At 37.6% G+C, this 6,236-nt stretch overlaps 1 pseudogene; it reads right to left on the minus strand.

The window, feature by feature from the left end:
- Nucleotides 1–945: 945 nt before the first annotated feature.
- Nucleotides 946–5,995, minus strand: LOC103951178 (annotated as a pseudogene).
- Nucleotides 5,996–6,236: the final 241 nt, after the last annotated feature.

The raw sequence follows: 6,236 nt of genomic DNA on the forward strand, positions 1-6,236 counted from the left end.
TCTCTTCGTGTTCTTCCATCTCCACCAAATCAATCATCATCTTCATCTCCCACCTAGCCGACGAGAACCTTGACGAGGATGAAAACGAAGACAGAGCCTGGGGAAGACGAAGACAAAGCCTAGATGTTTCTGAACCTTACCCATCATCGAATTAAATTACTTGGATTAGGGATTTAGGTTTAATTGCAAGTGTGAAACTTGGATAAAATTGGATGCATAAACAAGGAAGTTAGGATTCAGGTTGGAGAAGAGGTGCATTAGTAATGGGAGAAGGGGAAAGGGAAAGGGGTTGGCTTGAGGTGGTTGGGGCGAAGACGAAGAAGGGGTTTGGGGAAGACAAGGGATTTTTAGGCTTCTTTTTATTTATTTTTATTATTTTTATTATTATTATTATTATTATTATTAACCTTTATTTAATTAATTTTTTTTAATTTTTTATTAAATGTTTAGTCACGTGACACAAATGTGTCAGCCACGTTAGCACAAATGGGACCCCTTATTTGCCACATCATCACTTAACAGATTTTTTAACGGTTGTATGAAATTGAAAAAAAATAATACTAAATGTATGAGATTGAAATGTTTTAAAGATGTTGTATGAGGTTGTAATTGTATCGAAACCTAAGGGGGTAAAACATAATTTATCCTTAATTTTTATACTCAAAAAGATCCATTCGTTGGATCATTTTATACATCAAATGTTAATGACAAATTAATATCTACTAACTTATAATGTCTTAACTGAACGAATATATTTTTTGTATTGACGAAGATGAATATACCTGTTAACCGAAGAGGAATTTGTTACCCGGTGTGTATGGTTATGGATAATATCCGATGGTTAATTTGTGGTTATGGATATAGTTAATTTTCTTGGTTATGGAGATGGATATAGCATTTCCGTCCTCAAACCGAACCGTTGCCATCCTTAATCTCCACGTGAATTTCCCACACTTTGATTACTGAACCTCTCAGGAATATGGCTTCCTGGAATTACCGTATGGAATTGCTTGACAGATCGAGAAATTCCCTGGACCATAGAAACAATTATATCAAACGAGAGAGAGAGAGAGAGAGAGAGAGTACCTGAGGCAATCTCCTTAGCACCGAAAATATGATACCGTTACAACCATGATTGTCAACTACTAGACCAGAGCAATTAACAGCACTGAAAGAAAATTCTAACAGATTGGCGTAGAGGCCCAACTTTTGTGGTGGAACTGACAACATGCTTAAGGAAGTAGAATCATCTGTGAATACATATAATGTGCCATTAGTGGAAGAACTGACAATTGGCGAAGGCTCTTGCAATTCTCCAAATATAATACTGAAAGCTTAGAAAGCCGTCCACTGCTTTCAGGGAGGGTAACAAAATTGTTTCCACTAAGATTTAATTCTTCTAAAGAGGACAAGTAGCCAATATCTTCTGGAACTGCTCCTTCACAAAGATTCAAGTCTCTCAGATCTAATACCTTCAAAGAACATAAGCCTTTTGAAGAAGTGAAAACCGAACAACACAAAGAATGGGGAATCCTTCTTTTTAAAATCCCAAAAGTATACCATGATGCAGGAGATCCAGAAAGAGATAACTTTTTTAGATTTTTCAAATGATCAAGTGAAGATGGTAACTCTTTTAATGCAGTTCGACTCAAATCAAGTTCCTCCGAACGGTCCATCACTCCAAGCTTTCGAGGAGTTTGCTAAGTTTTGAGCACCCTAACATATTGAGAAGTTTAAGAGACTTGCAATTAGAAATGACACTTGGAACACACAAGAGACTTCGACAACCATCTAGATGTAGTTCAACAAAGCCAATCAAACATCCAACTGATGGAGGTATTTCCTTAATAGCAGTCTCACTTAAAATAAGATGTGACAGATTTTTCATGTCTCCAACAAACTCCGGAATCTTTTTCAGATTGACACATTGAGAGAGACTCAGAAATTCAAGAGACTCCATTGCTATCTCACTTGGGAGACTCTTCATACTCGTACAATTTTTAAAGTTCAAAATCTTAAGCCTTTTGAGAGCGGCAATAAATGGGTGGATCTCAATTAAATCGTAACAACCTTCAAGTAGTAACCTCTCAAGATTCTGAATTTCTGTGAAATCTGGGGTCCTGATTAATTTTGAGAAACTAAGATCCATATGTTTCAAATTGGACAAGCGCTGCAGAATAATAGAAAGTGGTGATTAGATTAAAAACCCTTGATTTATAACAAGGTTGTAAAAATGCAAACATAAATACGTCTATATACATACTCCACTATTGTACCTTTCTTCCATTCCAAAGTTGAACAATTTCACTAGTAGGCAAACTAAGTACGGTAAGAGAGTCCAGTTCAAAACTTGGTGGTAGAGATTTGGATGGATAATATCTCCACTCCGGAAATCTTAAAGAATTAGGAAGAACTTCAGAGCCAGGAGAAAGGAACAGAAGATTAAATTGGATCATCTTTAGATTATACATCTTAGAGAACGCTTCAAAATTACAGTGTGCTTCTTCACGCTTCGGCAAGTGTAGTACTATGCCTTCAATATCTTCTGTTCCCTGATGAAAAAATAAAGGAGAAGTTAGTTCCATGACCAATTCCTATATCGTTTTAGAAGAAATTATAGTGCTGTATATCTAAGCTCAAAATTTCTGCATAATTTCTTACCATATTATTCTTCAATACATGAAAAATGTCCTCAGGAAGCCACAATCGACTACGTCGTCCAGGCTCTTTAGACTTTCTACGAACAATTTTCCATGCCATTTCCTGTACCAAATCATGCATCTCCACATTCTTGCCTGAAATATATAAAAGAGATTTCTCACCAAGAACATCTATCCCGATATGTCCAGGAAAGTCACAGCTGTCAAGTATTTCAATTATTCGATCCTTGTCATTCCCTTATGGAAGCATGCCACATCAACAAAAACATTCTTGGTTATGTCATCTAGTAGTCCGTCATAACTTACTAGAAGAATTTTAAAATTGTCTCTTCGGGATCTTTCTTTAGTTTATCCAATGTACTTATCCATGCACCTCGATCTCTTGCACACAAAAAGATTCCCAAAGTTTTCGGAGTTAAAGGAGGTTTGCCAGCATGTTTAACAAAAGCTTTTGACAACTCCAGATATTCGCCATCCGGATCATTTTTATAGGCATGCCAACTAAACAGCTGAAGAGCTTTATCTTCACTTAATCCCATGAGCTCAAATTGTTTGATCTCAACATCATGTGAGACCAGCAAACGTAGATCCCTAGTTGTAACGATGATTCTTCTCCCCGCACCAAACCAGCGTTTGTCTCCAACCAAAAATTCCAACTGCTCTAATTGATCCACATCATCAAGAACAAGAAGAATTTATTCCATAAGCAATTCTTTATCATCATGCTTCCACCATATTACCCCCAAACCTGTGTAAATTTTTCCTTCAATATTGGGGAAAGAAGTTGTTTTTGTAGATTAACAATACCATGTTTCGCCGACACCTCCCTAACATTGGCAAGAAAGGTGCGAACTTCAAATCTATGAGAAATTCTCTCATGGACTAGCCTTCCAATGGTTGTCTTACCAATCCCACCCATCCCCCATATCCCTACAGCAAGAACGTCATTGGCCTCAACGTCTAAAAGCAAATCTAGTTGCTCTATTTTAGAATCAATTTCCACAAAGTTTTCTCTAGAACTCAATGTGAATGTGGGACGAAGTTTGTTCCACACTGTTTCCACAATTTCATTTGTAAGTTCCGTTTCATATCTACACGAAAGAAAAAGAAAACTGTAGAGAACGAAACCTTTAATGCGTTACAACTATAGGACTGATTGGTTAATTGGTTCAGGGTGTTACCTGTCCTTTGAAGCCCATCCAGCAAGGTTCCCCAATTTTGTTAAAACAGCTCTCCAATGCCGCACCTTTGCTGAATCCTCCTGAAAGTTTTCATGCCTGTCAAAGGCTTCCGCGAAAGTCCCCATTTGTTTTCGGACATGGGAGGTGTTTGGTAAAAGATTTCTCTAGAGAAGGTCTCTGGACCTCAGCATAGCTCCCTAGGGAATAACACTTTGGATGTATAGTCGGGCTCTTACTTGTTGATGTGCTACAAGAATAGAACAAAGTTAGTTCTAAAATGTGCCTTTGTGGGGTCTTAGATGTAGGTCTTGAGGCTCGCAATCAAAACTAACCAAGTGCTAGGCGTGCCACTGCTATCTCAGTATAGCAGATATAAAACAAGTGTGTTTTAAGTCAATTACTTGCGCCCCAAGTTATTCAGACTTCTTGTTATCAAAGGATTGTCACAGATGGGTTAAGTCTGCATTAAGTTCTTTTTCTTGCCTTGTAAACAAGGACTTTTAGTTTATAGTCTTGTATGTTTGAATGAAGGGAGTCCATAGCCCCTTAAGTCATTTATCTGGTTCCAAGTTACTTTTTAATGAAACATATTGATCAAGTTAACCAGATCCAGATGTAAATGGTACTCTTAAAATAGAGAAACAGATGGGAATAACTTGCATGTATCTACTAATTTAGAAAACAAACAAAAAGCTTCGGGCAATATTTCACCTTGTCTGGCAAAGTTGAACTTCTTGCGGTCACTTCTCATTGAATTTACAAGGGTATATATGCTAAAAAAAGGATGGATGGTAAACAAGTTTACAGGAGGGAATCAATACTACGCCACTGAAGGAGATAGCAGAGCTTTTAAACTAAGCAAGGGATAGCTTTTCTAAAGAACTATCGTTAAAATGACTAAATCTGGGTTGATTTCATCTTTTGGATGCAAATATGACTTGAGAGCAGAGTTTGTATGTTTGTTTGTTTGATTGGTTGAGTGTCCTTGTCTCTATTAGCCTGACTACTGTAACTTTTGCTCTTGCCCGAAAACACATGAAGGGTAGTGAGTCATCAACTTTTTACTAGAAGTGCCATTGGAAAGTGTTCTTTGGATGGTACTCTTAAAATAGAGAAACATGTGGGAATAATTTGAATACATGTTGGAGAATGCATTAAGTAATAGATCTACTAATTTAGAAAACAAACAAAGAGCTTCGGGCAAGATTTCACCTTGTCTGGCAAGGTTGAACTTCTTGCGGTCACTTCTCTTTGAATTTATAAGGGTTTATATGCTAAAAAAGGGATGGATGGTAAACAAGTTTACACGAGGGAATCGATACTACACCACTAAGGGAGATAGCATAGCTTTTAAACTAGACAAATGATAGCTTTCTAAAGAACCATCGCTAAAAGGACTGAATCTGGGTTGACTTTAGCTTTTGGATGCAAATATGACTTAAGAGCATAGTTTGTATGTTTGTTTGATTGGTTAAGTGTCCTAGTCGCTGTTGTCTCTCTTTCCTTTTATAGACAATTTAGCTCGACTGCTGTAACTTTTGCTCTTGCTCGAAAACACATGGAGGGTAGTAAATCATCAACTTTTTACTAGAAGTGTCATTGGAAAATGTTCTTTGGCTGGTAGTAGGTTAGTCTCCATTACTTGTCATTTCAATTATAGCCATGTGACTTGTATCTTGGCTAAAAGGCTTCGATTCACTTCTGGGTTCAATGCTGGGCTTCAGGCAATTCCTTTTCTAATTGGCATCCTTGGGTTTTCCTTAGTTCAAGCCCAAAGTTTAAATATTAACCCAAACGGGAGGGATCCACATCATAAAACAATGGCAAAATTGTGTTTCTTGCTTCCATGCAATAAAAAATCTTTGAAAGTTCATCTAAGCACCAGGAAGACAAAGCATAGTTCGGAGAGAGAACCACCACAGCGAACCTCGATTCCTCAATTGCACGAAAGAGCTCCGAAGATATAGATGCGCCTCTTTTGAGTTTTGGGTCGTCCTTAAAAGTTCTGATTCTGCGCCACAGAAGTTTGTCGTATAAATGCCCTGTGAAATTCTTGCGAGTGTCATCACCCCTGAAACTCAAGAAAACGTTGTACTTCCATTGGAGAGGTGAAGAAGAACTAGACCCGAAGGCTCTTGGATCAGTCATCGCCATTAGCCGACCTAGGTTGCAGCAAAGATATCTGGTAATTAAAAGTTGAGCAACAGATATACCAAATTTTTGAAACTCGAAACTGGAAAAAAAATGTAAGTTAAGATATGTGTAGTAGAAGAAGATGGTGGATGGCAAAGGAAAATGAATACCTTTCTGGAGAAGGAGAAATGAAGGATATGAGGATTGAACTTGACTTTGTTGGTAGTCTGTTCAGCTCTCCAGGTTGGATATTGGTGCCAAA

The sequence above is a fragment of a genome, unplaced genomic scaffold (genome assembly GCF_019419815.1).
Source record: "Pyrus x bretschneideri cultivar Hongxiangsu unplaced genomic scaffold, Pyrus_bretschneideri_v1 Contig16, whole genome shotgun sequence".
Lineage (NCBI taxonomy): Eukaryota > Viridiplantae > Streptophyta > Magnoliopsida > Rosales > Rosaceae > Pyrus > Pyrus x bretschneideri.